The 25066-nt window shown below is 43.3% G+C and overlaps 1 long non-coding RNA gene across 1 annotated transcript; it reads right to left on the minus strand.

The window, feature by feature from the left end:
* Positions 1–566: 566 nt before the first annotated feature.
* LOC130249689 (uncharacterized) lies at positions 567–22169 on the minus strand. Its single transcript, XR_008839831.1, has 3 exons — positions 22098–22169; positions 1789–1916; positions 567–660 (listed from the first exon to the last, which is right to left on the minus strand). It is a non-coding gene; the product is annotated as an uncharacterized LOC130249689 (long non-coding RNA).
* Positions 22170–25066: the final 2897 nt, after the last annotated feature.

Here is a 25066-nt window from a genome sequence, read left to right on the forward strand (position 1 = left end):
AGCTGTACCTAAAGATTTCTCAGCTCTGCCTAATTTTACTACAGTGAACATTGCAGCAGGTGACAAGTTGAAGAATAAATACATAGTGGTCTTGTTAAGGAAGTGGATCTCATCTTGTAGCTGAAAATTCAGCGTGAGAAGACTCTCAGTTCTCACTACCTGCAGGCAAGCTTTTTATACATTTGTTTTTCCTATCCAATCCCACCTTCTGTTGTCATTTCAGAAGTGTTTGGAGCCCAGCACCCGGCTCAGCCTCCTCTCCCTCCCCTCTCACAGGAACAGGAGGCAGCAGTATCCAATCCCCTAGGCAGCATCTCCTACAGCAGGCAGACCTACCTGTACTGATAGCCTGCAGCTGCATATCCTGTGCTTCTGCTGACCTAGCTTTGAGAGAGAGGGATGACCTGTAGTAGCAGCAACAAATAGTACAGACAAGTGAAAATACTGCCTTTCTGTAGGCTAGGTGTGAGTGCTTCCATGTGAAAAAAGGAACATCTTTCTTCTAGGAACTTACTCCTCAGTGTATACAGCTCATAACCATAAATGGGGAAACCTTTGCTTCTGGCCTTCCATGAAGATCAACTCCAGCTGTTAAGTCATTGTCCCCAAGAACCAGGCCAGCTGCTTTCCTGGGCCCACATGAATCCTGTTATCTTTCTCCTGCAAGGAAAGAGTGAGTCTGTTGTCGTCAATACATGCATGACAGAATGGCTGAGGTGGGAGTGGACCTCTGGAGGTCATCTGGTTTAATCCCCTCTTCAAGAACAGAGGGTCACCTGTTCATGTCCAAGTCAGTGTCTGGATGTCTCCAAGGATGGAGAGTCCACAGCCTTTGCTCACTCACCTCACAGTAAAAAGATATTTAATTTTTGTTGTTTTTGGGGTAGGTTTTTTTTACCTATTTTTTTTTCAGGAGAAGTGGAAAGGAAAAAAGTGAGCACAAGGAGCATGACTGCTGGCTAAGACAGAGGAGGCATAAAGGGAGTGTGGCTCTCACCCCTGAGTTTCTCAAGGAGCTGAAACTTTAGGATGCATGATTGCCAGTTTCATTGCTTGTTTTCTTTCAAGTCCAGAACCAGACACTGTACTGGAGAATCCTCTACCACATGTTAATGAGAGTGTGAATTTTAATAAAAATGTGATGGGGTTTTGAGCCACTTGAGATTTTATTTGGGAACAGGATTTAAGAAGGATGTCAGACACCTGGAACACAGGATTGCTAGAACTGTGGAGAAACAGACATGAACCATAAGCCAAGCCCACTTCTGCACAAACTCTATTTCTGGTACAGAAAATCATTCCTTTCACTCCTCTCATTTGTCGTGACTTTCTGTTTTTGCTGGAGTGGCAGAAATGCCCTGTGACCTGATCCTGGGGGAGGGTGGGGTTGGCATAGACCCCAACCCCAGAGCACTCAGATTATTTACTTGGTGAGATGATTTTGACTCAGATTCTGTGCAGAGGGTGGGTTTGATGTGTTTGCAGTACTTGACATGGCTAACTTGCACAGGCCCTTTTAAACCCCCTGGAGTTCTCATCCATGAAAGTCTCATCCCCACAGAGCCTATACTGCCACCCCATGAGTCATTGCTCCCTTGGCAGAGGGTGATTAATTCTCTTTTCTTTCCACACTCCATCCTAACTCTGCTCCCTGTCAAGACAAGGAGCTGTATCTGGTAGATGTAATTATATGTGGCACTTCTAAAGATCTCCATCCCAAGATGGAGCTGGACTGGCTCAGTCATTGGGTGGGTTTAGAGGCACTTTAAAGGTAGAGCAGATGCTAACCTGAAACAACAGAGGTGAAATTGCATTTTGTTGCCCTGAGGGGTGACAGCTGTGTCCATGGGCTCCTTCCATGTGCTGTCCTCTTCCACTGAGCAGTCCTCCCTGAGTCAGCATGTCTCACCAGGAGTCTGGGAAGCAGAACAGAGACAGACCATCCTCCTGAGGCACCACTGCCATCTTCCTCAGCCAAATTCTCACCAGAGCTGGCAGACAGTAACTGTATTGCAAAGCCATGAAGGTTTAATAGGCGATGACAAAACACCCATCCTTCTGTAAGTCTGCTCTTAGAGCAGTGCAGTTCCCCTCTGTCCCTTCTACATCTGCCAGGGGAAGCCTTGGAAGAGTGAATTGCAGTGACAGGTGTCTACTGACAGTAATCATGAGGGAGAAACCCTGACCAAGGACTATCAGAAGAGCTGGTTCCTCCTTCCTTTCCCTTCTCTACAACATCTCTGAGTCCCCAAAGCTGCCTGTCAGATTTTGGATGTTGCTGCTGCCTCACAACAGTGAGGCTGTTCTTGCTGAAGCACAAACTACCATTGCTATTGATCACTTGTAAGGGGCAAAGCCCATAGGTAACAGCCTCCTCCTCCTCCTCATGCTGCCTTCAGACCAGGCACTGGCAATTTCTGGCAGAGAACAGCAAGAAGTCAGAAAAGCTTCTTATCTTTTCAGATCTACCACTGTAGATATGTATGACCCTTTCAGGACGTAAGTATTAAATATGTCACTTAGTTCCAATACAAATGGTGCTTGGGAGATTCTCTGTTTTAATTAAGTGGATGAGTTTGGTCCTCAGAGAGCTCAACATGTCCTTGGGTGAATAAATGTTTTAATAATTCAACTTTGTCTCTTAAAATCTTATAGCTGCAACCCACAGAAAAGCTTTCTTTTCCTTGACACTGAATACCAAATGAAGAACAGTGCCTCTGATTCCTCTGCTGTTTGCTTTCTGTCCTTGGATCCAAGCTCTCAGACAGCCTCTCAGGCCAAGGGGGAGCCCCAGCACAGCACCCATATGCACAGCAGCCCTGTGCCCAGTCCCCAGGCCATCAGCTGCATCCTCCTTGGCTCTCCTCCTTCCAGGGCTGCCTGTGTCACCTCTGAGCCTCAGAACTGCAGCTGTGCATCTCCCAGCATCCATCTACTGCACTGACCATCCCCTTTCCCTCGCTGCTGGAAAAGGCTTTCAGCCTGCTGGCATGAAGCACATCCTCCCCTGCAGCTGGCTCCTCCTGTCAGCAACCCAAAACACTTTTTGGCACTTTAAATCTCTCTTCTTTTTTAAAATTCCTAGGGCAGCTAAGGAGGTGAAAGCAGGCCCCTGGGATGAAAAAGAAACTCCAGAGTTTGAAAGTTGTGCATTGCCAGAATTCTTCTCTCACTACAGAGGCTGTGCTTGGTGTGCATCCATCCGAACACGCTCAGCAGGCAAGGAAAGGTGAGCAAAGGCTGGACAAACAAAGGTGAACAAAGGCTCTGGTGTTTCCTTTCATGAGAGGGTCCTCAGTCCCTGAGGGGAAAGAAGTGGGTACATCAGATCAGAAACTCTCCTGTACAGAACGAGCCCAGGGCTGTATCAGCCCAGCACCTGCTGCTGTCCCTGCAGCTGGAACAGCTGCCCGGGCAGAGCCCTGGTTCCATTCCCTACAGGAGGGTGCCTGGAGAGCAGCTGGGGCACAGCAGGAGTTAATTCAGCCGGGGCACAGCAGGAGTTAGTTAATTCAGCCGGGCCACAGCAGGAGTTAGTTAATTCAGCCCGGCCTTACATCACTTTTAATTGCCGGCGTTTGACCTCTGCGAGGCGAAGGCGCTCCAGCCGCGGTGGAAGGGCTGAGGAGCGAGCCCGTCAGTAATTCCTGCCTCATCCCCAGCCCGTATCGTTTACCTCGTTAGGGCACTGCCTGCAGCCCTCAGCTGCTCTCTGCTCCCCGGAGTTCACGGATCCCACATGCCCAGTGCTCTGTCTCCCCACGCAGATCCCGGCACAGCCGGTGTGAGCACAGCCCCAGCGCTCTGTGGATGGATGCAGCAGCTGCTGCCCGAAATGTTCCACGTTCAAAGAGCAGCCCTGGCCACGCTGCTGTGCTGTGGTGCAGCAGGCTGAGACACAAGTAGCAGCACAGAAACAGCTGCTGCTTCAGAGAGCAAATAACAAAAATGCTGCTTGTGCTGGAGAGGGACAGATAGTGACACACTCACCTTGGGCTGCAACCCCCTGGACATTTGGGGCCCCTCAGCACAACACAGTCACTGAGATGCTGCAGTGTGTCCAGAGAAGGGTGATCAATCTGGTGAAGGCTCCACACAACTCCAATGAGGGATGGCTGAAGGAGCTGGGGTTATTTAGTCTGGAGAAAATCAAGTTCAAAGGGAATTTATCACTCTTTACAACTGAAAGAGTTGTAGCCAGGTAGGGGGTGGTTTCTTTTCCCAAGGAGCAAGAGGATAGGACAAGAAGAATGTACTGAAGTGCTGGGCAAGATTTACTTGGGTCATAAGAAAAAATGCTTTACTGAAAGGATGGTCAGGCATTGGAACAGGTTGTCCTGAGAGAAGTGTTGGGTCCAAAGACACATGGATGTGGCACCAGGAAACATGGTTTAGTGATGGACTTGGCTGGGTTAACAGGTTCAATGTGCTAAGAGGTCTTTTCCAGCCTAAACCATTCCATAATTCTATAAGACAGCCCCTGTGTGCAGTCTCTGCTTTGGTTTGGGTGAAGCAGGTCCTTACAGTCAGCATAAGCTCCATCCCCCAGCTGCCTCATCTGGAATCCTGCTCTTGGTATTAGGGCACAAAACATGTTGCTTTTCTTAGATCCCCCCATTGCCCATTGTCCTTGCACTGGAGAGGGCTGTGGGACACCATGGAGCTCCCAGAGAGGCAGCTCTGACCTGGTGCAAACTGCTGTGTCCCCCTGATGGAAACCCTGGAGCCCTCCAAGGAGCTCACGAGGGCTGAGGAGGTGCTCCCTGGCATCTCTGGAAGCTATTATGGACACTTTTCAGATCAGAAGTTAAAATATAACACTAATTCAGGATCCTCTTCTGGGTCACTGTGGGAGAATTTGGAAACCTAGAGAGCACAAAGGAAAAACTGCTTTCATTGTGAGGGCTTCCTAACATGACACTGAAGGCTCACTGCTTGTATCTCTCATGCTATGATGTTCACTTGGCTTTCTTTGAAGGTATTTAGGAAATCATTACCATTTAATACCTTTGTTTCTGTAGATATTGCTGCAGCACTCTTGTGACACACTTCTGCTACAGCCTGTTACCAACTCTCATTCCATTTAAAACAGTGGAGTCTGTGAACTGCAGGAATTTCAGTTTGCACTTTAAGAAAATGTGAATTTTCTTCTCTACTCCTTCAGGATGTGAAGCAAACTTTGAAATCATGTCCTGGCTGTGAAAAAGCTCAGCAGCTCAGCCACGGGTATACCTGGTGATTTTTAAGCTAAGCTCAACAGCTTCATGGGGGTTTACATGCAATTTTGAATGTGAGGGGATATGAATAATAATAGTAGTCTTGAGGCAATGAGGTGTAATGAGGTAAACAATATGAGATTTTTCCACTGAGTTGAAATGAGACTCCTTCAAATCTTTTGTGAAATTTTGACACAGCTCAAAGAAACATTTTTCTGAGGAGCATGTGGGCTGCAATATTGGGAGTAGGTTCTTCCAGTGTTAACAAGGATACTGCCTCAGAAATTACATCCAAGTATTTTCAGAGTTGAATATTTTATAAACACATTCTTTGTGTTCTGATGTGTGAGATTAGCACGGGAGGGTGCATCTGTTTTCCTGCAGAGAGGATCTGAATGATGCAGTTGGATGAGAGGAGCTACAGCTCAAAGATGAAATCTTGCTATGAAGTATCCCACAAAACAAGAAAGCTAGACCAAGAGTCAGAATATTTGGGGTGAGAGGGATGCAAATCATGCCACACACCAGGGATTTCAATGCAATGAAAGCATGAGTACGAGTCCCTTGCAAAACTCATGAGCATCCTTTGTTTCAGACAGCTTTTGCCCCCATAAAGACTACCTGGGATGCAGGCTCTGAATAAAAATCATCTAGGGCAATCAGCAGAATTTCCACTTGCTATTCCCTTCCTGTTGTCTTGGCATTTTGAGCCAAATGTTTTAAAATATTTCTAATGTCCCATCTTGGAGCTATCAACATGCAGTTCTTTATCAGTGCTTTCAAGAGGCCCGAGTTCAGCTGGCTGCCTGATTGAAACAGACTGACTGACTGAAACAAGAGCACATTCTTGTTGGCATCTGCTCCTTCTCTGTCTGTTTGTTCTTTAAGCTAGAAGCCAAATGTGGCCACCCTTTTAAAAGATTTTGTGAGGTTCTGTGCCTGTGTGAGGGCAAACCCCAGTAGCAGCACAGGCTGGGGGATGAAGAGATGGAGAGCAGCCCTGCAGAGCAGGACTTGGGGTGCTGGTGGAGGAGAGACTGGATGTGACCCAGCCATGTGCACTTGCAGGCTAGAGAACAAAGGGCTGCATCCAAAGCAGCGTGGGCAGCAGGGCAAGGAAGGGGATTGTGCCCCTCTGCTCAATACTTAAAGGGGGCTTTTAAAAAAGGTGAGAACTGACTATTTAGCAGGCCTGCTGGGGAAGGACAAAGGGTAGTGGTTGTAAACTAAAAAAAGGGTCAATTCAAACTAGATATAAGGAAGAGATTTCTTATAGAAGAGAGAGAGGTGAAACACTGGAGCAGGTTGCCCAGAGAAGCTGTGGATGTCACATCCTGGGGGACATTCAAGGCCAGGCTGAGCAGGGCTCTGAACAACCTGGTCTAGTTGACAATGTCTCTGCTTAATGCACAGAGAGTATTAGACTAGATGGGCTTTCAAGGTCCCTTCCAACTCAGACTGTTGTATCATTCTATGAAAAACATCAAGGCCCTGAAGCTGAGCTGCTGCACCAAGTTGATTTGAAGAATAAATTTTGAAAATATAAAAATAGGCTTTTAGCAGCCTGCCTGACAGAGGCAGAGACATTGTGTGGGCAAACTGTTCCAGAACACGGCTGTGCAATGGTTATTAAGAGCTGTACTTCCATAATAACAGTGCTGGGAGCTTTCCTCAGTAAAGAACGATAAGCAAGTTTCAGCTTCTTCCTTGCTGAGACCTGGAGGCAGCACTGTGCTTGGTTAGCTCTGATGCATTATCCTGTAATAGCTAAGCAATATTCTTTGAGTGAAGGTTGAATAATAGAGTGTTTTCTCTCCCCTTTCCCCCCCCCCCCCCACACCACTTTACTTTCAGAATAGCATCTTCCATTGTTGGTTATTGTCATTATCAACTGATTTCCCCAACGACTGCTCTAAATCATCCTTTCTAGCTTCTGGGCATTAAGCAAAGATTGTTGCAGCATAATTGGATTAATTTAGAGACTGACTTTGAACAGCATAATTGATTTGAATTTTATTCTGTTTTCTCTAGCCACTTTTTTCACTAAGAATCACAGTGCCTGTGAGCCCGGGCATGGAATTGAGTCTTCTACAGGAAAAGCCTGCATGAGTGGGGGCCCCTCCTTGATAAGTGGGTGCTTTCACCTGCGCTCCATGCTCCCCTCCACTGGGGAGGGGTTCCTGCTGGGCTTCATGTCTCTCCCTTCTGCCAGCCTGCCAGCTGGGAGCCTGCTTCAGGGATGCTCTGTGGCACACTTGGATCTGACACCACAGGCATTTAGCTGTATTCCTGCCATGCCCAGCACAGCAAACCTTGTGTCCTGCCTGTTTCTGACTGGGTTTTGATTCTGTGTCTCACAGATGTGGGTGTGGAGTGGGGAGTACCCTGTGGATGCTGCAGCAGGGCCTGTGGGTGCCTGCTCAGCTCCCTGAAGCAGCATGCACTCACCAGGGATCCCCAAAACACTCTTTGTGGTTCACTGTAAAGCTTTCTTTGTCTTTGCAAAACATCTTGGTTTTCACCACACACCTTCACTGACTGTTAGAGAATGAAAAGGTTTTTAGTTACAAATTAGATTATGAAAATCTCGACTGAGTAGCACAGCTGCAGATCATCTCCTGACTAGCTCTGAGCTCCCTGTGCCATTTCAGCTCCTCTCAGCTGGCTGCAGAGCTTGGCAGAGGTGCTCAGTGTGTGCCCTTCCTGCTGTGGGAAGGGATTCTCTGGGATATTTGGGCAGTGGTTACCTCAAAGTTGAAGCTGCCCAGGACTGGGATAGGATCCTAGCACGAGTCACTCAGGCTTGTACTACCTCTCACAACTTACACACAGCCCATGAGACTTTTGAACTCCCAACAAGCCCAAGGCTGCTATCCCACTAATTTCAGCAGACCCAGGATGTCCTTGCCACACCTTTGGAGAGCACCTGACTCTCATATTCAAAAGGGATACAACTCTGCTACTGCTTCCCACTCCAGTGCCAAGAAACAACACAACTAAAAGCAGTGCTGGCCCTTGTCCTTCCTATTGTTTTGGTGAAAGGGAGTGGTGCTGCCCAATTCAGTCCTCTGAAAGCCAGCAGATTTTGTGCCTGCAGCAGCCTTGTATCCTATTTCCAAATCAATCAGAGATAAAATGAATGGAGACAAGTCAAATCCCATTGCCCAGTGATGCAGGGCACTCCCTTGGAAAATCAGCTGCTCAGCATCTGCTGCAGGCATCAGCCTTGGGGTGCATGCCCCCTGCCTGCACTGCTGCCTGCAAGTGCCACAAGGAAAAAAAACACCTGTCCTTCTGCTTATAGAAATACAGAACTGCATATGTGCACTTGCAGGTGGAATTCATGTCCTTTAGCACATAAAGACCATGATCATTGTAGGAATGTTCATAAAAACATAGTTCCTATAAGGCACACAAATAGATTTTTCCCCACTTCTCCTACTTGGTATTGTCTTGTAATAAAGTTCTTGATGATTTAGTTGAGTTAGAGGAATATATCCACATTATCAGCATTAGCCTTTTCCTTAGAGGAATGTTTTGCTGGTGTAACATCCACCAAACTGATGCCCAGGAAGTTTTTCCTTCCAATATCTGAGCAATAGCTCTTAGGGCTCAGCTTTGCCAGCTTTCACTAATCTTGCTGCTTTTACTCCTCAGATTGTCACAACTCCAAGATTGTCACAAACACTTCAATCTTTTGTGCTCTTAGCTCTCAGGCTTTTGTAGGAGACACACCTTTAATCTTTTGCATTTTGGGTTTTGCTTCCGGCTTTCCAGGTTCTCCCTGGTAGCACAAAGCCAAGAAGAGAAAATGGGACTGCAGAAGTGATGCTGTTGGGCACACACCATTCCCCACAAAAACTGCTCTTCCCAGTGCCTGGAAAACTTCATCCCTTGCCCATATTCACCTATTCCTCCTCTTCTGTCTCAGTTAGTCATGCTCCCCTCCTTACACACACACTTCTTCCATGCAGATGTTACAATTGTGCAGGCTGTAATGCACTGCAAGATTTCTTTTCCCTCCTCCACGAACATCTAAACTTATCCCAAATTACCTAGCTAATCTGTCTGTAAGATCCAAATGTCCCCAGCGTTTGGGAGTGTTTGGGTTTGGGATTCTGATTCAGGCTTATCTAGAGAAAACATTGAAAGGTCACTGCATTTTAATTCATCCAGCAAATGAAGCTTGAAGGCTCTCAGTGCTACTGTAGGAATGTGCTACCTGAAACCAATATCTGCTTGCAAACCTGGTGGGACCATTTCAGGTCTGACAGTATTTTATGTAAGTATTGTTTTACTTTTAATGTTCTCTTTGCTTCTCATCACTTCTTTAAATCCCACCAAAGACAGGTTTTCTCACAAGATGATGCCTTGGCGCATTCACTCAATGATATTGACTTCCCAGTGGCAGCAGGGGAATAAACCAGGAGATTAAAGTGTCCAATCAATTGCCCTCCTGCCTGTGTTATGTGCATTATTTCCCACCATGCACATTCAGCATTACACTCTGTGCCCATTAACGCCATGGGTGCTGTTAGACAATGAAATGTTAGACAGCAGCATGCTAATCAAAGGTTTAAGGAATAACATGATATCCTTACCAGCAGCTACAGAAGATCTGGTCTGGGGAAACAGGGACTGTGTGCTGTGTACATGAAATAGGGATGTCCATGCTAATAAGCAAATGCTCCTTTATCACAGGGCTGGTGTGGAAACATCGACCTGGAGAGAAAACTGAGTTTGAGGGAAATATCCCCCTGGATTAGAGAGGTGGACAGAGCAGGCATTACCTCCCAACAGCTCACTTTTTGATGCTGTATGGCTTAACATCTCAGCAGGACATTAATGCCAAGAAATTTAACAAGACTTTTTCTGTACTCCTTGCCCCCCAAATCTGCTGATCAAATCTTACCTGCCGCCCTCTTCTGCTTTGTGAAACACGACACAAAACTGCACTTCTTCCCAAGGAGAGGTTTCAGCTTTGCAGCTGCCCTGTTAGGACTTCTCATCCCAGCTGACACCCTTTCCCACTGATGTCCTTGTACTTGCCAGGCTAGAGAACTCTTCTGGACAGCCTGGATTTGGCAAAGCTGGATTTGTGAAACAAGCAGCACCATTCTTCTGGCAAGACTCATTGTTCCTCCAGGAGGAACCAAGGAAGGGAAGGACTGACTTCTGATGGGATGGGAACTAATTCATGCCCAAAGATCCTCACAGGAAGTGAGAAGCAATTATCCAGCCATGGGCAGGGCAGGCAGGGGCATAGGGATGCCACCAGCCAGGGTCTACACATACAACTGGCTCGTTACTGCCTTGTGATGTCTCTCTGGTGAGAAGTGAAGGGCTGAGGAAGGGCAGGGGGCATCAGACACTTCCAGCTGGGCAGCTGAAGCTGCCCACTCCTGGCTGTCCTCTCTTGCACATTTTTGCTTAGGTTTTCAAAGGGCCAAGTGGAGTTTCTTTCATTATGTCTCCTGCAAGGTCACTGTGCAAGTTAATGGTGTGCTGTTAGGACAGGGGTGTTGACAGGTAGTCTGACCTCATCTTTACCTAGTTTCACCTATTCATTTATGTTTGCTTTGAATTAGCTGGTGAAGTCTCTTGATCAACATTATTTATAGGTTTTAAGCATTTCAAGACTGCTGCTTTGTTCCTAGGCTGTATTTGTCTCTTAATCTAACTAATCATCTAATATGTTTTGAAGGCTTTTAGTTCTTTCTCATAAATCAAATTTTGGACCTTGATGAATCTATTTGCTGTGTTAATCTGAATTCTCTCTCTTTCATCAGATCTTCTTCATCTCATAAAGAAGTGATCAGGCTATTCCAGGTGTCCCTGCAAAAAGATTTGATCTATATATTCCGGTCTCATTATATATTTCTCTGGCTATTTTACCTTGTTATCCTGCATTGAAAGTGCAGCCCCCTAAGATTCCTTCCATGTTGTTTCTTTGCAGGCTTATTTGATAGCACATCTTAGATTTTTCTATCCCCTTGTGAATTAGAATAGCTTTTCATTTTGATTGCATTTTATTCCATAAATAGTATCTCATTTTCTCACTTTTTCCCTGTATTTCTTAACTGGGTGAGTTTCATCCTATTTTTTTTCATGTCTTCTTTATATTAGTCATTTCCCTCAATTTAATCTGTATGTGACTTCAATTAATATATTCTTTATTCTCTGCTATAGTAAAAGCATAGAAGACCAGATGCATGTTATTTAACAAATGTCTCTGCTAGTGTCCCTGCCAACCTGTAAGTGGTTACTTCCACCATTTGTTTCTAATGTTTAAACTTATTTATAAAAGACATCAGACATTTTAAAAGATCATCTCTTAACCCTAGAAAATGATGTTGAGATAAAGTTTTGGTGGACATTCTCATAAAATATCCTACAAATAACTCCCAATGTAGCAGTAGGAGGAGGTCACCTGAGATGGCCACTGCAGTCTCCTTTGTCTGAATAATCTGTATTACATGTGTTGTTTTCCCAAAGCTGTTTGTTTTGTAATGTTGCTGTTTTCTATTAACCTTGGCAAAAAGGGGTACTCAGAAAGGCATGGCATTTCTGTGCTTTGCATTATTGACTGTTTTATCTTTAAATTTTGTGGCTCTGAAGGGACATTGCCTTTCAAAGAAAAAACAGATGGTTTTCCTTCTTTGACAAAATTACACCAAAATACTGGAAATGAAAATTACTTTTTCTAGCTTCAGAAGCTAAGCAAAGCCTTTCCATGACAATTTTTTCCATGACAATTGTCATGGTTTAGGAATTTAGTGCTCCCACTGAAACCATGCTCCACTTGTGCCCTCACTCACTTCCCATTCCCCCTCCAACTCTCCCCTCTGTCGTCTGGAGAGGAGACCTGGAGACACATAAGGCAAAGATCACGGCTTGAGATAAGAACAATTTACTGGAAACAGCAAGGAGAGAAGCAAACTAAGAGTAACAGCAGCAATATTAATAACAAAAGTGTGCAAGTGAGAGACAGAGTGATTCACATGCAAAATGCTCACCAGGGAATCCAACCCAGCCGCTCCACGCTTCCCCAACATGAAAAACGAGGTGAGGTGGTATAGAATAAACACAATAACCTCCAGGTCCTAGCCAAGCCCTCTCCTGGCCACTGCAAAAATCAGTAGCCAGGAGAAATCAACCCTGTCCTGGCCAGAACCAGGACAGCAGTGAAATTCATCAAAATTCTGTTCCATCTGCTATGGAAGTCCCTTCCCTGAAAGGTAAAATACTGGGTTTCATAGCATAAATCAGGGTCTTGTTTTTTGAAATGTGATTCAGTTCTTCCAAAAACTTCCTGAAAAATTATTGAAGCCGTCTGTAGTTTTCCTTTTTTACTTTAAATCGTATGTACAAGAATTAAAAAAAATTGGAATTCACTGTAAGCATACTGTCCCAGAATTCCAAAATGGGTCATTTTTCTGCTTCAAGAAGAAAAAATTATCCCTGTTTTTCCATTAATCTTTGTATAAGCACCAAACTGATGGACAAGCAGTTACTCACATTGCTTTAGTTTATCTCCTCCTGGTTTTGTGGCACTCCCTGCTTACAATATCCCAGGCTTCACTGTCAGAAATGGTCCAAGGCTTTCAAAGACCTTCATGCTTGTACAAAGAGCACTTGTTCCTCTCTTGGTGTTCCTGGCTAAAGCAGGAAAACCGAAATTCCTGAATAATTTTTACTGATCTTTAACCTTCTAGAAAGCCTTGGGCCTTGCCAAATTTCTAAAGTTTATATCTGTGACATGGTTTCTTAGCCCACACTACCAGAGACCAGCTGGGTTTCACTGATTCTCATCAACTAGTGGGAGAAGTAGGACACTTTCAGATCCCTAGGACACACCTCCCATCCTGATACCAAAGGACTTTTGTAAAATCTTTAAGTGCTGGCAAAACAATTCCTTATCAATATTTCTTTTATTAATGGGGGGTGAGGTGGGGTGGGGGTGTTCCTTTTCAATTAGAAATGGACTAAAACAGCCCACACATCTCAAAGTACTATTATTTCCTTATTTAGAGATCACACATGCATTCTGTGGAAGCAAAGCACAAATATGACACCCTTTCTTTGCCCCTTTTTCTTTGCTGTGGAATACTTTTCTACACAGCTATTCAGCATCACAGCCATTCTCCATTCATCATTCATTTCACATCCTTTGCAAGTTGTAAATTGAATAGCAGAATTGCTCACACAAACACTGTCAAAAAGATGATTCAAAGTGCATAAAGGTCTCAGCTGTATATTCCCTATCTGTACAGATAGTTGTGCTGAGGATAGTTTTGTAGGGCCAGAAAGAGCATCAAATATTTCCAAATGTTTGTTTCTGCAAAATCAAACCCAAGTCAAAAATAACACAACAGTGTCAGAAATGCCTTGAATTAATATAAAATAAACAATGAGACTGAAAAAATTGTTACTGTCAGTACACAATGAAAGTGGTCCATAGGTAGTGAGAGGCTGCCAGGGTACATACATTTGTTTTTTTAGCTACACAGACCAAGTGGATCAGTCTGACAAAAAATAAAAAACAATTTGTTCTCACTCAATTCAGTGAGCATTTTCCACTGAAGAGATATTACTAAGTGATAGTGCATAATTTTGCTAGGGCAACTTGACCTTTTTGCTTATTTCTCCCTGGTAATAAGCAAAGCCAATTAATCCCACGTGTTGAGCTGATGAGTAATGGTTCCTTGTAGAAACAATGGTGTCACATGCCAGTACATACATCAGCATTAACCTCTATTAATCACACAGAGAACAACGACAGTTTACTGAATTTTGTTGTTCAGTAAGCTCCATGCCAAAGCCCTAGACTGCTGAAACATTGCTCAGGAAACAGAACTACACTGTAAGTTGAAGAAGTAGATGGAAAATCTGCCATACTGCACACAGACCTGCCTAAACCTGTGCTGAGCTTCACTGCCAACTCCACAGAGCACAGTGACTGATTTGGTTGGAAACCTGTATCCCTCCTCCTCCAAGGTGCCATCTCACCTGTCTGCAGGCTGTTTTGTAAATGCAAGTCCTCTCCTTGGCTCACAATTTTTTTTAATGCTCACATGCTCTTCCTTTTTGAAAACAGTAAAATATTTAAGCTAGAAGAAAGAAAAGAAAGGGAAGCATATTCCCCAAAACTCCAGGAGCTGGCCTGCTCCTCTTGCACGTTGGCAGAGACTTCTTTTCTTACCTCCTCTGCGGTGAGCTCCTTTCAAATGTGAAGTGCCCTTCTGGGTGCAGGGTGCAACTGCTGGCTAGTGCTCACTGGGATGGCTCTGTCAGACAGAGCTGGCTGCCAGGGGCTGCAAACACCAAGCCAGAAACACCCACAGGACCTTGGCTTGTTCTTTAAATCACAGGGCAAAAGCACTCTGCTAACCTGCAGTCAGGGAAAGGAGAGTGATGGTCACAAAAAGAGGGACATTTCCAATGCAGTTGGTAACTTTGCCTTGCACTGTGTCCCTCTGCAGGCAGAAATGGCTCTCACTGCCCCAAGGGATGCTGTGAGCTGCTCCAGGCACGCTGCCCAAAGCTGCTGCTTCCCAGAGCTCCTGTGTTAACTCTGTAGGACCAGCAGCCAGCGGCTTCAGATGTGAGCAATCTGCTGTATCAGTTGCCCTGGCAGTCTGATAATTGCAATGGTGAAAACTGAGCCAGGGGATCCAGAAGGGTTTTTGGAACAGGCTTTCAGCAGGTTTCTGACTCCTGTGGTGGAACACCTTCAACATTCACAAAAGAGCAGTGAGCTAATTGTGAAAAACTGCTCTCAAAGGCCCTGTATCCTGTGTGCTGTTTCATGTCATTTTGGTGAATGTTTCTTTAAAGGCATTTTCTTTCTCTTTTCTGGAAGCACTATTCTGGCTCTGTACTACGCCAACAGCCTTTGGGCTTTGTCTGCACTGAGTCTGGAAATCTTTCATTCCCCTCTCCCCAAGCCAGCCATGTTCAAACAGTGCTTGTGGAGAGGTGCTAATGTGCTTTCCCAGGCCTCTTCAGACATGATTTAAAAGCTGGTACTTAAAAGCATAACAAAGAGAAATGCATTTGCAAAAGGATACATTTTTCTTCCACTTGGAGCAGAACTATCTAATTTTCTATGAGAAACTGAGCCAGAAGTCTTTTGACTTTGTACACACTAGCTGAGTTATGATTTAATTGAGGATGTATTTTATCTTTGGGGGTTTTTTTAATCTTCTTTTTGTTCACTGCTTCAAGTTCTGTGATGGCTCTCCTTCAGACTTTACCAGGCTCACCTCATGTCCTCTCCACCTGTGGATCAATAATGTGAGTAATGTGTGATGCATACTGAAACTGGAAGTGGTTTGGTTTCCATTTGGAAGATGGTGCCTTCAATTTTAGAAATAAAACTTTATTCTAGTTTTTCACTGTTAGTTCCAGATTTTCTGTAATATTCAGCTCTTCAGATGTTTCATTCTTTCTTCTGAAAAACTATTTCAGACAATACATTTTTCTAGCTGTAACTATACATTCCTGTTTAACTAACACCTTAATATGCAATCTGCTGCAGAAAAATGCTATTCTATGGTCAAGTTTTCAACTTCCAGGGATTAAATAATCCATTCTTCCTTGCTTCACTTGATGGCTCAGTACTTACTGAACCCATTGCTTTGCTTTTACACCTCTGAATGTGCCAACACTATTGTTTTCAGCTAAAGCTGTTCTCTAGCACTCTCCCAGCCACAGTTGCCTCTGGCTCTGAGGGGTCAAGCCAAGTGGCCACTTAGTGGCATTTGTTTTGGTGACCTTTATTATTTTCTTACCTGCCTTTAGATTTTGGAGATAGACCACTGATTCCTTTCATACTTAGCCAGTTGAGTCAATGTTTTGGGGACCTGCTACTGTCTCATTATGGCACATCCAGTAGACTGAATACAGCTCAGCCTGTGCTGGAGCTTGCAGCACTGCCTGCTAGATCACAAGCACCATGTGATGCCACAAGCAAACCATTTATTATGAAGAAAATAAGACAGATGTTTGTTTAGGTATCTGAATTCCAACATGAAATCTGTCAGCTTGGATCCTTATCTCAACCCTCACTGAAACCCTTCTGGCAAGGAGCAGGTCTGAAGATACCTTCAAGGGTCTGTGCTGAAATGTTAAGGTGCAATTGTTGCTCTAACACTTTCTCTGAAAGAAAACTTGGTTTGAGCCTGGAATAGAATAGGTTGAACTTCCACACTAAACACTTTGTGTTACAAAGTGGAACAGTTTGGAGAAAATGCCATCTGTACAGGCGACCCTGGGAAGTGATGGGGAAGGATCTGCCTGCACCCCCTGCTTCTGTAAACTTGTTAATCAGAGCTGCCTGACTGCATGAATTTCCCAGGATGATCTCTGCTTCCACTGTCCCTTTTAAGGTGCCTACATGCCATGTATGTGAGCAAATATTGCTTATTCGGGAGCTAATGACCCATAATTTGTATGCAAGAAAGAGCTACTATAAAATACTTGCAGATAGAAATAATTTTCCCTGCTGTAATAAACTTCATGTATTTGAGCCACAAATAGTGCAGTACCAGGGAGGGGGCCTCAAATGCAAGCTTTTAATACAGGTATATTTTGTTTGATAATGGATAGGGAGGATTTTATTATCAAAGAAAAAAAAATTGATTTATTTGGTTTAGTCAGCAATTTACTAAGTTAATTTACTTCCCGTATATGAATGTGTTCATGCTCCTGGGCAATTGCTACATTATTATAAATTGAATTAAGTAATAGGATGGAAAAAAGGATTTGGATGAATGGTGCTTCATATGTGCAGAACATAGAAGAATCTTGAGCTTTATTGTGCTGCATTTTTTTATTTGCTCTCCCCTCTGAATGTTTGGGTTTTTCCCCACTGACAAGCTAGTTGCTAGATGCTGTAGTAGCAAAAGGTCAAGCCTGCCCAGTGATGGGGCTCTGGTACATGATGTTCTTTAGATTTAACAAGGTGGTGTTGCCTAGGGCTTTGGGTCAGTGAGAAGACAAACAGCTGACAGACCAACAGTGGCATGATTTCCCAGTCAGATAGCTTGGACCCTCTTCCCCAGCTGTGGGAGGTCTTTTTTTCTCTCACAGTTGTGTCCTAGGCAGAATGGCACAATGAGAAACACTCAGAAAATTGGTATCACTCCTAGGTGAAAGGTGAGAAAAAAGCTGTTGGTTTCAATGGGGTTATAGAAGAGCACGGTATTTATCTCAAAAATAGAAAACTAAATAAGGAATAGTATCTTTGGTAATATCATAAATGAAGGAGGGAAACATCAATATATTTCTCTGTGTTGGGCTGCAGTACAGGATGTGGCCAGAAATGTGTTTTCTATCACCATCTGTTGAAGCTGAGTGGGGCAGTGACCCTTATCTCCATGTCACATATTATCTGCTAAAGGGCCATCTTTAAAACCAGGTGGGGCAACCATCTTTTCCACAACCCATCCTTCCTCCAGGAAGAGATCATCTGCTGCTGGGCCATTCAGTCCCATTGTATGACTGATAAAATTACATCATCCCACTGGGAGATGCTCCAACCAGGGGGAGGAATCAAGCCTTTCCTACCTAGATAAAAACTGAGATTTGGAACAGCAAGGCAGCCTTCTTTACACTGGATTCCAGAGGAAAGATGGATGTTTCCACATCATCCCTGGACCTTCAGAAGAAAACTGCACCTTCTACAGGAGCACTGCTTCAGCTGAACCACATCTGCCACTGCAGGAGGATGCAGCCACCATTTAGTGGGACTGCTACCAACACCCTGACTGACAGGGGGTCAGGTTGTATTCTGACTCTGTCAGCGTTTTGGGATCATTCTTTGTAATACTGTATTTTTATTTTAATTTTCCTAGTAAAGAACTGTTATTCCTAATTCCCATACCTTTGCCTGAGAGCCCCTTAATTTCAAAATTATAATAATTTAAAGGGAGAGGGGTTTACATTCTCCATTTCAAAGAGAAGCTTCTGCCTTTATTGGCAGATACCTGTCCTTCAAACCAGGACATTTTCTCAAGCAGAAATTAACATTAACTGTGGCTCTTTTTGGAATAAGCCTGGGGAAGATGGGTAGGAGGAAAAATTGTAACCCTGCAGGGTGGCTGTGTTGAAGCTGTCACCTGATGGCCAACTGAAGACTACATATTGTAGCTACTCAGCCCTTTCCAAAACAAAGTCTGAAACTCATATTATCATGGTAAATTCCTGAGCCATTCCAACTCCCCTGCAGCAGAAAGACTTTGTGAGGCATATGAAGAGCAAAGGGTGCTCTTTTTTCCTGTGCTGCACTGGGGTAGCTCTTTCTCATAGCAAGCCTTAAATGCCTTGGTTTCTCACTATTTCAGCTTCAAAGTTAGTGGGCACCAAGAGATGGAAATGCAACAAAAATTAAAAAGAAAATTAAGTAGATGGAGCTAATTGATCTACAACCTTCTTGCTTACAGTTTAAGAACCCCTTGAAGAATAAGATAAGGGGATCTGAATGGTACTGCTTTGAGAAAATAAAGAATGCACACAATGAGCAGTCACATAAATTACAAGTATTTGGAGGATGGGTGTAGAAAGAAAAACATTGTCCTTGCCTCACTGCACTGACTTCCCTAGCAACACAGGAGAAGTTCCCTGCACCTTAGATGGCTTTTTGTTCTGCACTGGAACAAGATTTATAGTCTCTCAAAATCACCAGGGACAGGACTGCAGAACCAGTGGTGCCTACCACCCAGCAGCAAGGTACTGATTCTCTCTACAGCTCTGACCTGAGTGCCTTAACCATCGAGTTTCATGTGTAACAAGGCAGTGCAGCCTGCTCAAACTTCCCAGTCAGCATCTTTTTAAACCAGGACATCCTTCTCTGGACTTTCTTAGGGGTAGAGAACCTGTCAAATTTTTTAGATCAGCATTTCTCACTTCTGAAACTCCTCATGCTCAATTTTCACGCAGCTTTGGGCAGTCTATCGAGTGTTTAATCGATTTTAATTTCTAGTTGGGCTTTGAAAGGATGTTTTGCAATGTGTGCTGTAAGGAACCAATGGCACCATCAGACTAAAACAGTGAAATAGGATTTAACAGCAAATTTATTATAATAAAGATGAAACTTATGCATCTGCTGAGTCACTTCAAGAGGCATTAATTAAAAGGAAAAGTGCAAAGGTTGTTGCTGACATTTAATCCATCACCTTGGTTTTAATGAAGACAGATAGCTAAGGACAGGAAAGAAGACCTGCTACAGGTGATGGTCTTCAGCCACACAAACTGCCTGCTTCCATGCCATACCCAGAGCTGTGCCAATTGGAACTCATTTGAATGTTTCATGTATGCTCTTAGACTCTGAATGAGCTGCCACTTCTCCACTAAAACAAAAATCCTCAAAAAAAACCTCCAAGTATGAAAAGGATTCCTGGGTTCTACTTGACAAAACTGCATGTCCAAAGTATCTGAAAGAGGGAAAATGAGTGAATTTTTTTTCCTGCAGGGATTCATCTTATGAAAGCCCCAGCATGAAGCGTTGTTAGATCTGCCTGGTGTGAATGCAGTCGGTCAGGTTATAACGTGGGTAAGTAAGTCAATTTTGCAATTTTGCACTCCCAAGCACTTTCATCTCTGTCATGACCATTACATGACAAAAAGCATTTTGCCAAGAAGCAGCCTTATCTTCTGGCTCAGGAAATTAATTATTGGACGAGGAGGGGCAGCCTGTCAGCTCCCAAGCAGCACAGCACCTTCTTTTTATTGAGCTACTTTCCTCTGAAACTGGCTGCACTTCAGAAAACGAGCTGAAGGCACTCAAGGAGGCTGCTGCCCCTCTAAAAACTGCCTCCCTCCTCCTCCTTGCTTGTCCACCCTTCTGGCCTGAAACAGTTTTCCCACTGTGGAAGTGAGAAGGCTCCTTCATCACAAGGAGGGAGAAGGAGCAGAAAGCAAACAGCTCTTCTGTGACACCTCCTGTTGATGCAGCCCCCACCGGTGCTTCTGAGGGATCACCTCAGCCCTGTGAATTCTGAAAATCGTCTTGTTTTGGTTAGGTTTCTTTGTTGCCAAAAATACCACTGACAACTCTGGGCATTCATTTAGTGGTAATTCAATCACTCAACTTTCCTGACAATTTTTTGTTTGCTTGCTGTCAGCAGCTCCAATGCTATTAAGCAGTAAATGTGATAAGCAGTGTAGATAAGACATCAGTCTTGTTCTTATCAAGACTAAACACTGTGAGAAAAGCCCCAGTTATCACACAAATCTTCTTAAATAATTCTGCAGGTTCCATCACTGAAATTACTCATGTTCTTCACTGCAGTGTCTTTGTATAGCTTTGTGCTATAGCTCAGCCAGTGGCATTTTAAAAAAAAAAAACAATATTTAGAAATAATTCAATTTTACAACAGATGTAACATACACCAGAGCTCTATTTACATCCTTAGCAGCATCCTATTTTGTTTTAAAGACACACTGCTAATGTGAGCCATAATGGAATTAATGGGGTAACCACATTCCCTCCCTCCCCTTCAAACACCCTCCTCTGGATATCAGCATCTGCACCATGATCTGTAAATTCTAACTCTCACTTTAAAAAAAATCCACAACTGACAAGAGTTCATGGGTGACACTGACCATATTGCTGCCCTCTTTCCATCAGCCACTCCTCATGTGCCTCTCTCATGTGCTGTTTTCAGAGGTAAGAACAGGTTAGCATCCATGTGAATAATTTACAAACAGCCCACTGGCTGTTCAAAAGCCACCTGAATCCCAGAAAGTGACTGGCTTAGGTGGGTATTTGAGGTTTGTATACAGCTGCTTGAGACCCACCTGTGGCCATCTGTTTTTCTCTCAAGCTTAATTGCTATGTAAAGAGCAAAAGCACTTTGGCAAACCTCACAGTTTAATCTATGTTGCAAGCTGCTGGAACAGTAGCTCTGTTGTCTTTTCATGAAAAAGATGCCATACATACCAGCAACATGATACTAAGGCAACACAAGGAAATCATTTACCTGATTCCTGTCAGATGGGTGGTTAAGTGGAGGCCAAAAATAGCACATCCCTTCCTGAGTCCTGAAATTTGTTTCAAAAGCTCTGCAGTAACTTCAGCTCCCACAAAGAAGCTGGAAACCTTATTAATAATGTATAGTCCTTAAAAAGAACCAGTCAAATTCACTAAGTCCACTGTCCTCTTGCTTAGTGAATTCTCTGGACTGCATGCTTGTCTCATGTAAGAGTCTGGCGTTTCCGATGTTACTTAATTTACTGTTCCTCATGGCAAACAGACTAGGGCAAGAAAAGCTTCAGGGCTAGTTCTCAATGCAGTCTTTACAATGTGGCCTTTGCCACAGAGTGCTGTGCAGAGTTAGTTCTGCATCAAATGCCATGACAGACTGAATGGTGCCATAGGCAGCAATCTGATGAGTGCTTTTCTGCATCCTTTTTTCCATAAAATGGAAAACACCAACCCCTCTGCTAACTCAGGGAGTCCCACAGCCACACTCCAGCAGGTCCCCAGGACACTGGTCACCCCAGACTCACAGCAGACCCAGGCTGCCATCAGACTAGTCCTTCTGTGAAGCCCTGCTCTGATTCAGAACATCTACACTAGCACTGGAGATCAAATCACTCTTAGTTCTCCCCAGTTGGCTGGCTCAATAGTGCCAGACCAGGGTCTTTCTGCAGGAGCCAACCTGATGTGCTTCAGCCACTAATGGGCTTTGAGTCCCTGGGAACACACAGCAGCTACTCTGAAGAAAAAGCTCCTGAAAGACAAATGCTGGCCCTTCGGCACCGTGTTGCTCCTAATGAAGGCACAGCCATCCTTCACTTTTGGGCTCTGGTCCACTTTGTAGCCAAAGTGCTGCAGTATGTGCAGGGCAAGATTAACAATGCAGAAATTCTACTGACCTGGATGTATGTCTGCAGAGAAAGTCACTGTGAAGTTAGTGAGAGGGACTGGGAACTCACTGTGCACCAGCTCTTCCTGTACACCACTCCTGATATTTCACTCTTCCTTGAAAAAGACATGCTTTCCTTCAACAAAAATTTAAATTCTACTTTATAGCACATTAGGATTCCCATGTTCATAAGCCTCCAGACAATAGGAATGCTGGATGATTAAACATTAATCTGAATGATTAATGATTTCAGAGCGATTTTGTTAAACCATTTTAAAAATTCTGTGTATTGACATTTGGAATTAAAGGAGATGTAATTTTTTTTTTCAAAATGAACTAGAATTTACTGTTGAAATCTTAGTTCTGAATCAAAGAGCCAATACAAGAGCTTACCTTGGTTTAATGATCCGTTTCAACAATCTGAAACTAGTGAATTTGGCTTAATTTTTTTTCAGAGAACAACAGTGCAAATAAACATCACAGAAATCATTCTGATTTTATTTTTCTCCCACTGCCCTTGATTTTCAGCCAAATGGATTAGGAGAACCCTTCAGACAGCAAAGCCTGTATTTAAGCAAATATAATACTTTGAGGTGAGATGTTAATTTTGCACAATAAAATGTATTGAAGAAGCAATTTTTCCCAAAGCAGGGCAGGATCAAGCTTAACACTGTTGGATTCATTTTCCATTTGTTTGGCTGCCTGACCACATCTTTATTCAGTAAGTATGGTTTCATCTCAGAGCCTTGGGTGCTTATGTTTGGTTTGAGAGAAAAATTATAATTTCCAAATTGCTTCCAGTTTTCTTCTCATTTATAGAATGTTTTCTGCCTTGGTGTTTTGAGTGGGCAAACCCCCACACTAGCAAAATGTCTTTTCAGCCTGAGCATGGCTGCTGGGATTTGTTATACCAACATGGAGGCGGACATATGCTGATTTTTACCTCCAAACCCTTTGTAGACAAGCAATTTCTGAGCATGTGGTATGGCCTGCAGGCAGTGCCAGCCCTTGGGTTTGGCAGCTCAGTCAGATCTCTATACTGGGACAGTTTTCAGCCTAAGTTTGCATCTCACCTGGAAAAAGTTGCTATCTAACTATGGATGTTGTTGCTACAAAACTACAACCTGATGTCTAACAGAATAGGAAATACCAGAGCTGTAATTCACAGCAATATTATTTCCACACAAAAAGGATATGGAGTGTTCACAAGCCATCACCTCAGTAGCTATCACCACAGTAACTCTATTACATCTTCCACAACTTTCTGGATTTCCTTTTTTCATTTTTTAATTTAACTCTTGTGATTTTCCAACCTGAGTAATTTCCCTTGAAATAATTTGAAAAATCAGCATTAATATAAAAAAGTACATCCTGCTTGCAACACGTTATATAATCTATACAAATAGTTTGCAGAAAACTCTAAATTCTCCTTTTGATATCTTCTTATGCAGAAGATAAAATATTAGAAAGATAAAATAACAAAGATTAAGAAGATAAAATAAGATGAGAAGATAAAGTAACACAGAAAATATTATATTTTTGTAATATATACACATGGCCATATTTATGTAATGTATACAAATGCCTACTGTTCTAATAAATCATTAATATTTGGCATGACCACTTTAGTCACAAATAATTTGAGGGAAAAACTACTGCACCTGCTGTCATTGATACAATTATATTATCCTTCCCTTCTGCACTCTTACCTGCAGTATAATTTCTAAGCTCTGAGAACCTTGTTCCAACCAGCTTCCTGGAATGGAACTGGTTTACAGTCATTTAAATAGAAGTTCAGCTTAATTATTTTCCTGTTTCAATAATCACTTTTACCCGAAGCAAGTGATGCTTCATTTCCCTTTCTTGTTTTCCCACCATCCCCTTCCCTCCCTTCAGCTACAAAAATAATTATCTCCATGACAGGTACCAAAATTTTGCTATCTGCCTCTCTCTCCCTTCAAAAACACACTCAGCAGCACTTGGTGACAATCGATCAAAACTATTACAATAATAGTGCTCAACACAGTCTTCACAGATATATTCACTTACCTGTCTCTGGGATTTCTGTCTGCTATGAGAGCTGAAGAGTGGGAGTCAGGCTTCCAGGAGCTTCCTTTTGTTCCTGCCACCATGTCCAAGGAGAAAGTTTCTGTTACCATTTCCACAGTCTACACACACCCCTGGCCAAAATTCATCATCACCATCACCTTCCTTTCCCTTTTTGTGACACCTTCTTTTAGGTAGACTCTTCTTTTTAACACAGAGTTCACCTCCTGCCTGATGCCACATTTTTAGGCACATCCTCTGCAAAAACTTCCAGTTCTCCACTTGGTCCCCTCCAGACAGATAGAGACAACTTTTTGTACCAGTTTGCACCTAAAACAACTCGGCTGACTGGGACACCAGGGTAAAACTATAAAATTACAGCTTCAGTACAGGTTCTTACTGCCTCTGGCCATATACTGTTTCTTTGGCCATTGGTGAACTAATTTAACCATGGTGAACTAATTTAACAGCTTCTCCACCTATAAAACACAGGTACTAATTCATGCATAAATTCTTATCCCTAATACTACTTATTCCAAAAGACTCCTGAGGAGCTGAATGTATTTGAAGAGTGCTTATTGACACTTAGCTGAAGCATCTTATTGACCTGTAAAATCCCTTCTGTATTAGGTGACACAAATCCTAAACCAAATTCATCATGGCAGTACAACAACTGAGATGCTAAAATAATCAAGACAAATCAACAACACAATTCCAGGAGTCATTCTGTTGTGAGTGTAAAGGAAAAGGTATATCCTTTCCCCTTTCAAAGCTCTGGGATAATATTAATAATAGCTTTTCTCAGATTGCAGATTTAAAAAAACCCCAAAGTATTACACTTAAATCTGCTTTTTTTGCTTTATGAAAATAGGTCTTGGTGAGCAGTACAAGTAAGTGGCTTTATCCTTATTACTTTTAAAAACCTTTAAACAT

Source organism: Oenanthe melanoleuca, chromosome 2 (genome assembly GCF_029582105.1).
Source record: "Oenanthe melanoleuca isolate GR-GAL-2019-014 chromosome 2, OMel1.0, whole genome shotgun sequence".
NCBI classification, from domain to species: Eukaryota; Metazoa; Chordata; class Aves; order Passeriformes; family Muscicapidae; genus Oenanthe; species Oenanthe melanoleuca.